The sequence below is a fragment of the Pagrus pagrus genome (genome assembly GCF_965226575.1).
Source record: "Pagrus pagrus genome assembly, chromosome: 11".
Taxonomy (NCBI): domain Eukaryota; kingdom Metazoa; phylum Chordata; class Actinopteri; order Spariformes; family Sparidae; genus Pagrus; species Pagrus pagrus.
The window spans coordinates 33,747,121-33,758,003 of record NC_140195.1 but is presented as its reverse complement, the minus strand read 5'-3'; positions in this window follow the sequence as shown (position 1 = coordinate 33,758,003).

Below are 10,883 nucleotides of genomic sequence, written 5' to 3'. Positions count from 1 at the left end.
ACGGCAAGGACTGGGATTGGTCCGCTCAGACCGTCTTTCCGGCAGTTGCTTTTCCGGTCAACAGTATAACAACACCGCCAGTTACTTCTGCTGCTTGCATGCTTGTCTCCTATTGCTTGTGAACTCCATGCTTTGTGAGATCCCAGCAGGGCAGGAGGAGTATTGGTGTTGTGCAGCATGTAGCTTGTAGCCCCACACTGTGACCAGAATGCTACACAGCATATCCGCTCTGACCGCAACTGCAGTGCAAGAGAGCAAGAACCCCCCGAAACCAACCCCCCCACCCCCACCCCCCCTCGCGGCTTGGCGGTGAATTGCAGACCAACGCGTTCCCTCGACGCAGAACTGCGAATGCTCAATGACGGCGTCGGGTCGACGACGTAACTACGCCGTCGCCGCGACGCAGAAGCATAAACTAGGCTTAACACTCCCGCTCCACGGCGTGGAGGGGCTCAAATCAGCTCGTAATGAGCGAAAAGTGAAAGCAAACAACATGTTTTACAACGTAAAACAAACAGCAATAAAAAGAGGGACACGGCGGTCCACAAAACTCACAGAGAACAATGTAGCTCACAAGCATACAATACACGCTAACTTATAGTATCTGCCCAGACACTAATTAAGCCTCACTTGTAGTCGTGTCTTCCTTAATCCAGCTCGCTTCCTCGGCGTGGATTAAAGGCGGGTTGCAGTTTCTGCGTTGGCTGTTAAGACAGCGTAGTCGACGGGCAATAAGAAAACGGACAAGAGCGGGCGTTTTCTGAGGAAAAATAAAAGTATCCTCCTTCTGCCGGCAGGTAAAGAGAGGCTGGTTGCACAGCATCTTTTCAGGATCCGGAGCGTGTTCGGTGAACACGGCGCAGTTTTGGCTCGTCCGGCGAGATGAAAGACTGCGGCCTAGGCGGGAAAAATAAGTCCAGACATCTGTAGGCCCCCTTCTGAGTAATAGCTGCGTAGGGGAAGCCGATGCTTCCCGCAACTCGTAACTCTGAGGCTACTAAGACCGATAAGACTCCAAAAAACACACTGAGTTGAAAAGGGTCTGTCGCTGTATTTATCTCCATCGGTGTCGGCGGATGTGACGCGTTCAGGTGCGCACGCAGACAATGGGAGATGGGAGTTTCCAACCTGGGGGCTGTGACAAGCAGGCGCCACCTACAGGACATATGGGTTGTTGCACTTTCCTTTGTTTATCAGGCTTTTATAGTGCAAGGAAGGCGTGTTTGAGCATTGAGCTGCACACGGGCCAATACGATGTCAGAACCATGTGGACGGTCCCAACACCACCCACATGGTGCAAGTGGTCTACAATTACCCGCTGGGCAATCAAGGTTCTCTCCTTCATGTTTTCGACAACAATGTTCTTATTAATAGAGAACCCTCGTTCTACAGGAGCCTGGCCATTGGACAACAGAAGAATCTTTGACAATTTCCCACAGATCTCTGAATTGATGCTGTTTGGCCAGCTGTGCATAGAAGAAGGTGTCCAGTCTGGAGTGGGCACCTGTCGCCACTGTGAGGCATCCTCACTTGTTTTGCACATCACAGCGAAGTCCCTGAACTGGTTGAGGATTCTGTCACACTTGTTTTCTCTAACTCGTCCAGCACTGGAGATGATCTGCAAGCAGAGTTTCAGTTGTTTCTCACAAGTGTCTGGTTTCTCTTTAATCTTCTGTGGATCCAGCCATGATAGGTTTAAGATTAAATACTACTATTGATTGATTGTGCAAATAAAGTAAACATACAATAAACATGACTGGTAGCCTAACTTAAACATAATTCATTTCAGTATGTAAACATTTGAAATTAACACTGTAAGTTACCTAACTAAAACAAATACACTGAATTCATAATGTTCAATAATGTTCTCACCGTTCATCATTCGGTGTGTGGGCAAGTTTGCTGGGTTGAGTCAAAAACGTTGCGAGGATACGGCGAAAAGACGGCAGTAATTTTTCCCCTGCATGTGACTCGCAACCGCCGCCTCCCCCATGTTAGAGATGTCAAAAGACTTCATACAAATTCTGCATTTAGCTTTTTTTTTTATCTGTCCAGTGTCCTTGGCCAACCAGTCTATATTTTGGATTTCTGAGCCACTCGTCAGAAAATTTACATCTTCCCATTATGAGTTCTGTCGACGATCATACAAGGCATTTGGATAGCTCGCTCACGAACAGTGTGGACATCACCTGCCCTTCTTCTTCTTCTTCTGAGGTTTAAGGCAGTTTGCTACCCATTTCAGGGAGCATTACCGCCACCTACTGAGCAGCATTCAACTTTTCAATCTGCCCAAATGTTTTCTGGGACGCGTAATAGGGGTGGGGGTAAAAAATCGTTTCAAATAAGAATCGCGATTCTAATCATCCACGATTCTGAATCGATTCATAAACTTCAAAAATCGATTTAAAAAAAAAAAATATGTAAGGGATAATGTATAGTTCGGAGGTTGTTATGGAGAAATAAACCCCGACAGGTTCCTGTCGGGGTTTATTTCTCCATAACAACCGACTAACTATACATTATCCCACTTATTACACGGCTTACGAGTGAAATAAATAATAAATAATCACCCACAATGATTCAGCATCGACAAGGATCGCTCGGTAAAATTTTCACTTTCACTTTCACTCTCAAGGCCGGCCTGAGAGAGCAGCATTCAATAGATACGTGTAATAAATAATCACCCACAATGATTCAGCAGCGACAAGGATTGCTCTGTAAAGTTTTCACTTCACTTTCACTTTCGAGGCTGTCCTGAGAGAGGAGCTGGACAGCGGTGCTGTCTTGCTTATGTTGCTACATGTTGCCGGGGCGGATCAGAGTGCCGTCCCTAGCAACGGTCTGTTATACTTGACGACGGTCATTATACAGAAATAACAGACCGTAGAACGCAACGCAGCTGGCCTAAGCTTTTATTTAGGCAATTTTATTTATGCAAGTTATTTCTTAAACAGTAAGTAAGTTTTTAATTGTTTAGCATGAATAAATGTTACCCTTTTTTAATGTTTGCCTTTGTGTGATTACATCATTGGAATCAGTTTGTTTAAAAATCACATTATCTTAAACAAACTGTATTGTTTTGATGCCATAATTTGCCTTAACACACTATGCACTGTATCAATTTTTGAATCGAGAATCGGTTGAATCGAGAATCAATTCTGAATCGAATCGTGACCCTAAGACTCGGAATCGAATCGAAAGACACCCAAAGATTAACACCCCTAACACGTAACCTTCTGTGTGCTCTCACACAAACATTTTAGCTTCACTGCCAAGCGCCTTAAAAAAACAGATCGATCCATTTCTCTTTTTTTTATATTCATAATTCTATGTTTTAGAAAACAGAACAATGATAAAAGTCTTGGAAACATGAATATTTTTCCATACAATAGTTTCAATTTTCCATACTTTTCCAGACCTGGAAATTTATAAAATCAAATTCCATACTTTTCCATACTTGCGTAGGAACCCTGTTAAAAAAAACTGTGTTTGCCTTCAAATTGCATGGTCCATGTGATGTATTGGTTATAGTCCACCACACATGTAGGGGACGCTCTACTACACTTAATGGTATGTGTAAGCTTCTAGATTAAACACACCAGTGTGGAAGTACACCTGGAAGTTGTCCGTCGTCTCTGATACTATTAGCATATTGATGCTACCATAAATTAGTGTATTATTCCCTGTTTAGCTAGAGAAGTCATTACAAATTGGCGACGAGTCAAGCAATCCACCGATGCCGTCAGATGAGGACAAGGTCGCGGGAATTGACGCTGTTAATCAAGTTGCCGACGGGGCAGACTACGAGAGTCCACGGAACAATGGTCAACGTATGTCGAGAGGTTTGAACATTTTAACGAAGCTAATGATGTTCCGGCGGCAAAGAAAGTTGCTGTATTTTTGAGTGTAATAGGACATATGGACTGCTGCGTAGTTTGCTGGCTCCAGATAAACCAGGAAGTAAACCATACGTGGACCTCGTGAAAACTCTGAACGATCACTTCTCTCTGAAGCCCATTATAATTGCAGAGAGGTTCCGTTTCCACAAACACAATCAGGAAGAGGGAGAGAGTGTTGCACAGTATGTGGCCGTTTTAAAGAAGCTGTCCGAACACTGTGATTTTGGCACTCATTTGCATGATGCCTTGCAAGATAGATTTGTTTGTGGCCTAAGCCATGAAAATATCCAGAGAAAACTATTGACAGAAGAAGCATTAACTTTTAAGCGTGCTGTAGACATTTCAATGTCAATGGAAGCTGTTGCTAGAGAATCTCAGCACTTGAAAGCACGCTGTGTCCGTCTCTCCACCACAAGGGGGAGACAAATGCTTTCGTTGTGGCAAGACAAATCATAATGAAAGAGACTGTTATTACAGAGAGCAGGAATGCCACGGCTGTAAAAAGAGAGGCCATATTGCCCGTGTGTGTAGAAATAAAAAGAGTGACCAAAAGCACACCAAAGAAAGACAGGAAACAAAAATGAAACCTAGGAAACAGTTTGAAAAAGCAAAAAGAGGAAAGATTCATAAAGTTGGAGCAAATGCTACCGACAGTGAAAGGGAGTCTACATCAGATTCAGACTCTGAATTGACACTGCATATGGTGTCAGCAGCGGTGAAGGACACAGAGCCAGTGATGGCAGTTAAAAAGGATGATGCAGCGTCGTCTTTGATGATGATTAGACCCAAAATTGAAGGTCATCTCATTGGTATGGAACTTGACACTGGGGCAGCTGTATCCTTGATCTCTATGGAGATGTACAAAACCAAATTTGCCCATGTACGTTTACGGAAGACAAATGTAGTGTTGAAAACTTACACGGGAAGTGCTGTTACCAGAGGGCATGGTGAAAGTATGGGTGAAGATGAATAAACAGAAAGTCAGACTGCCCTTATATGTTGTGAAAGGGGAGTCATCCCCACTTTTTGGCCGCGAATGGCTAAGGAACATAAAGCTTGACTGTTGTGTAATAAAGACAATGAGAACAGGGCACAAGGCCTGTGAGACACTTGAAAGTGTACTGAGTTGTCACGCCCAAGTTTTCAGTGAAACCCTAGGAACACTGAAGGGGTTTGAAACGTCCCTGATGTTGAAACCAGGCCAACACCCGAAGTTCTGTCAGGAACGTGTAGTCCCATATGCATTAAGACCTAAAGTGGAAGCTGAAGTTGTTCAATTACTCCAGCAGGGAGTGATCTCTCAAGTTCAATTCAGTGAGTGGGCAACCCCAATCATCCCTGTCATTAAGAAGAATGGTGGCGTGAGAATCTGTGGGGATTTCAAAGTTACAGTTAATCTGGCTTTATGCATTGAACATTATCCAATACCTCGTATTGAGGATCTGTTTGCGTCTTTGTCTGGAGGACAACATTTTAGCAAACTGGATCTTTCACAGGCTTATCTCCAGGTGCCTGTCAGTGAAGATTCACAGAAATATCTCACTATTACTACACAGAAAGGTATGTTTTGTTACAATCGGTGACCTTTCGGGATAACATCTGCACCCTCGATCTTCCAGAAGATCATGGACCAAGTGTTGCAAGGACTCCCCAATGTCCACTGCTCTTTGGACGATATCCTGGTAACAGGCAACGATGACGTTCATCATCTGAAAAACTTGAAGGCTGTACTCAGTCGTTTGGAACAATTTGGATTGAGAGTTCAAAGGGAGAAGTGCAAGTTTTTCAAGAGTTCTCTGGAGTATCTTGGGCACATAATAGACTCAAAAGGACTTCGGAAGTCACCTGACAAAATCCGGGCCATACTGGATGCTCCTGAGCCAACCAACACAAATCAGTTGCGCTCTTTCTTGGGACTCATTAACTACTATGCACGTTTTGTTACAAACCTGTCGACCTTACTCCACCCTTTGAACACTCTGCTGCAGAAAGAGGTGAAGTGGGAGTGGTCAAAAGAATGTAACGATGCATTCTATAAAGCAAAAGAACAGCTAGCAAGCAAAAGTGTTCTAACACATTATGATCCAACACTTCCAGTTATACTTGCCTGTGATGCTTCTCCCTATGGGGTGGGAGCTGTCATTTCACATAGATTGCCGAGCGGCGAAGAGAAACCCATAGCCTTCGCCTCAAGAACACTGAGCAAAGCAGAGCAAAACTATGCTCAAATCGAGCGAGAAGCACTGGGAATCATTTTTGGAGTTAGGCGTTTTCCCTCCTATCTGTACAGTCGTCACTTTACTTTGTTAACTGATCAACGCCCACTAACAACCATACTGAGCCCTAGCAAGGTGATTCCTTCAATGGCTGCAGCAAGACTGCAGCGGTGGGCACTTTTACTAGCAGTGCACCATTACACCATCAAGCATCGGCGGGCCGCTGATCATGGAAACGCTGATGGTTCGTCCCGTCTGCCGCTTCCCGAGCACCATAAGGACAAACAGGGGACAATTGACACGTTCTTTATCAACCACCTGGAATGCCTGCCCATGCGCTGTACCGATGTGAGGCTAGAAACCAGATCGGACATTACACTGTCTCAAGTCATGGAGATGGTATCTACTGGCCGTTTTCCCACCATCAAGGAGTCGGACAGTAGCCTCTCGCCGTATCTAGTATGGAGGAATGAACTGACTTTACTGCAAGGCTGTGTAATGTGGGGAAATAGGGTGATCGTCCCACCTAAATTGCGTCAACAGGTGCTCGAAGAATTGCACACAGGACACCTCGGAGTGGCCAAAGTGAAGGCCATGGCACGGAGCTACGTGCGGTGGCCGGGTCTTGATGCTCAGATTGAGGAGAAGTGCAAAACTTGTGTGTCCTGTCAACGCATCCAGAAAACACCTAGTCTTACACCTCTGCACCCATGGCCCTGGCCCGCAGCCCCATGGCAGCGAATTCATATCGATTTCGCTGGCCCGTTTGAAGGACGCATGTTCCTTGTTGTGTTTGATGCCCACTCTAAGTGGCCTGAAGTCATTGTAATGGACTCAACCACGTCAGAGAAGACTATTCAGGTACTTAGAGGTTTGTTCAGCCACTACGGAGTACCAGAAGTGCTCGTTAGCGATAATGGACCGCAGTTCACGTCAGAGGAGTTTGCCAGTTTTTTGACATCTAATGGCGTTAAGCATGTGCGCTCAGCTCCCTTCCACCCTGCGACTAACGGCCTAGCTGAACGATTTGCACAGACCTTTAAACATTCTCTGAAGTCATCAAAGGGAACTTCAACTGTTCAAAGGCGACTTGATGCTTTCCTGCTGCAATATAGGAACACGTCTCATACAACTACTCAGGAGACACCGGCGATGCTGTTTCTGCACCACAAGCTTCGCACTCGCCTTGACCTGCTAAAACCGAGCGTGGCTGCGGTGGTGGATCAGGCACAAGGTGCCCAGTGCACCAACAGGGCGGCGCGCTCTAAGGCCAGGACATTCGGCGTCGGTGATCCAGTCCTTGTCCGGGATTACCGGAGGGGAGAGGAAAAGTGGACAGCTGGAACAGTTACATCACAGGCTGGTCCAGTATCCTACCAGGTCAGTGTGGGATCAGCACACAGGTGGAATCGGCATGCTGACCAGATGATGGCATGTCACCCTAGCATCGTCCAAGCTAAAGCTGACGTGCAACCGACACCCAGCATGGACAGTCCGCCTGACACAGGTGGAAAGCCAGAGACATCTAGCCCTGTCAGTGAGTGGGTCACTACATCAGCAGGTCAGTCAGACATCGGCCATACTGACACTCCAGCAACACACCAACGGACCCCAGGCGGGACCGCAAACCACCAGATAGACTGACTCTGTAAACTGGTGAATGTTTTGTATGTGTTCAGTTAGGGAGTGTCGTCTCAAGAAAAGGGCAGAATAATCCCTTGACACACTCTAGGCAATGGTGCAGTCTACCCCCTAGCCTAAGTTAGTCTTTTGTTACTTTGAGACATGTTTAGAAAAGAAAAAAAAAGAAAAAAAAGAATTGGTTCATCTGATGTCAATAGGTAGTTCAGTTTTACTGTACCCCTATCAGGCTACTGTTGTTATGAATAGCTGATAATTGAATAAGAGGGGATGTAATGGTTATAGTCCACCACACATGTAGGGGACGCTCTACTACACTTAATGGTATGTGTAAGCTTCTGGATTAAACACACCAGTGTGGAAGTAAACCTGGAAATTGTCCGTCGTCTCTGATACTATTAGCATATTGATGCTACCATAAGTTAGTGTATTATTCCCTGTTTAGCTAGAGAAGTCATTACAGTCCAGACTCCAACTAGAGGACCAAAGCATCGGATAATGTGAGGGTAATGCTCCAAGTAGTGATGCTTTGGCAAAAGTTTTCATTTGGGAAATGCTTCTTGATATTTCTGTCTGTGATCAGAAATTTTGAACTGGAGATATCCAATGGATTCTTCTGTATGGATCTGGGCTACAGCACGTTCCACTATCCCTTTTAAATCCAAAATGGTATGCATTTCTATAGCGCTTTTCCAGCTCAAAGCGCTTTACAATACATGCCACATTCACCCATTCACACACACATATTCATACACTGATGCCGGAGGCTGCCATGCAAGGCGCCAATTTGGGGGCATCAGGAGCAATTTGGGGTTCAGTATCTTGCTCAAGGATACTTCGACATGTAGCTGGGGGGAGCCGGGATTCGAACCAGTGACCTTCCGATCACTAGACGACCCGCTCTACCTCCTGAGCTACAGCCGCTCCCACACTGGCTCACCATTGGGTATAACATCTCCAATCATGAAAGGCAGCAATCTCAGGAGAGTCCAATTTGCAGCTGCATTTCCACCTACTGTGTTTTCGCTTAAAAATATGGCACAATATGGGGACGGTTTGTTTAATCATCTCCCTTGTAGAGAAAACCAAGAAAAACCTTATTTTAAGTGTCCAAAGAGAGTTATTTTTTGGATATTAACACACCAAGACACTGTGCAAGTTCCACCCTCCAATAGACCATGAAGTATGTCAGGGGGGTATCCAGTTGTTACATCAAAATGAGAAAGATTTCCTGTCAGCACACATGGTCTTTTCACCTCAACACCAGGCTTTCCACTCTCCACTGCATGTTTGAAATGTTCTTTGTGTCCATCTTTGGATCGAAACCTAAACTCACCCAACAGAACCTGCTTGGTCTGAAAATCACTGGAATGTCCTGTACAAAATTGACAAACATACTCTCCCGAAAAGTTCTCCACAAAGCCTGCAATCCCAGTTACCCAGATTGTCTGCCGCTACACATTGTATAGTGCCTTTAATATTTTTTCCAATCTGTGGGACAAACACCCCATTCTCTTCCAAAACAGCCAGATCACGGAGAAGAGGTTCAAGAACTTTTCTTCTTAATGTAGCTACTTTTACACATTAATGCCAAGTAGATGGATGACAAAGAGGAGTGCTGGCCTGGGGTAAGTTATTCAAAATCCAGTACATCGTACAAAGTTTGTGCTTCTTTTTGGAAGTACCCAGAGGGTTGCACACTTCAAAGTCATCAATATAAAAGGTCACACTTATTCTCAATTCCCCTGCAGATAGGAACTGATTTTCTTTGAAAAACTCCCCATCTTGAAATGACTTGTATTCCTTGAGTGCAGTTTCATTCGAGTGCGCACTACTATAGCTTTAAACTGCATCATCAATGACACCATCTTTGCTGAGGAGCTGCTGCAGTGACCACAATAATGGTACATATTGGTAGGTATGGTTGCACTCCTTATCCAAAACATATTCAACTGGTTCAACTACTTGGAACTTGTCTTTGAAGTACTGCTTCCACTTAAAAGCAGTGTCAAGTGGGCCTTGATCTCCAATTGTTTTTGTCAAAGGGTTAGAGAGGCAGACTGCAGAGGCCAACTCCTCTATTTCTGTCGCATTAAGACCAAGATTATGCTTAGTACAAAAGTCTGACACAATGCCATTTAATGTTGTCATGGACGCAGAACTCATCAGGAAGTGCAAGTCCTGTAAAAGTTCATCGACTGCACTGCTGGGAACATGGAGTATGTTTTCCATCTTAAGCAACACTGTTGCAAATTTCTATCGTCTTCTCAACATTTTCTGAGATGTCTGTCTGAAAAACTCCACTTCTAGCTCGTCTTCATCTAATACTTCACTGTCTCCAAGTTCACCTGAAAGACTTGGTGTGTCAAAACGATCTCTCAGTGAAACTATTCCAGGTTTAAAGTCACTGTAAGAATAACCAAGGTTCTTTCTATTTTTATGCGATTTAATGTCCCATAGATGTTTGTGCTAAATGAACAACCCTTGAAGAAGCAGGGGACTGTTTCATTGGCTTTGAGATGCAAATTTATATGTGCAAAATACTCTTTTTCAGAGGAAACTTGAATGTGGCCAATGACGATGTTTGCTGTGATGTCTCTCAGTTATGGACTCGACACAAATGTGACCTGAGCGCATTCCATGACTTAAATGTACATGGACAACTACTATATGGGCAAGGATATGGATGCCAGGGCCCATAATGTGGATGTTTTAACCTATAGTGTTTAAGCAACTGGCCCCTAGTTGGGGTCTTTGAACTGCAACCTTTACACTGCCACATTTAAATCTGGAAAAAAACATTAAAGGAATATCAGTAAAGAAAACTTAACTTGTAAAACATTTTCTTTAGAAAAGTGTGACTGAACATACCACGTGCAAGCTCAGCAGTGCCGCCTACACCACGCTAATGAGGGAGGGAGCAGATAAAGGCCAAAATCTGAAATTCAAGATGTTAACAGGAGCCATCAACTAATAAATTTATCAGTTGCTTTTAAGAAAACCAGAGATCTAAAAATAAACTAGCTATCCAGAAGAAGAGCAAGATATTGAAGCGTCACCTGATGCATGTTTCTAGAAATAAAAATACAGACAATCCAATTCACAGTAAATGAGTAGTTAGTTGATA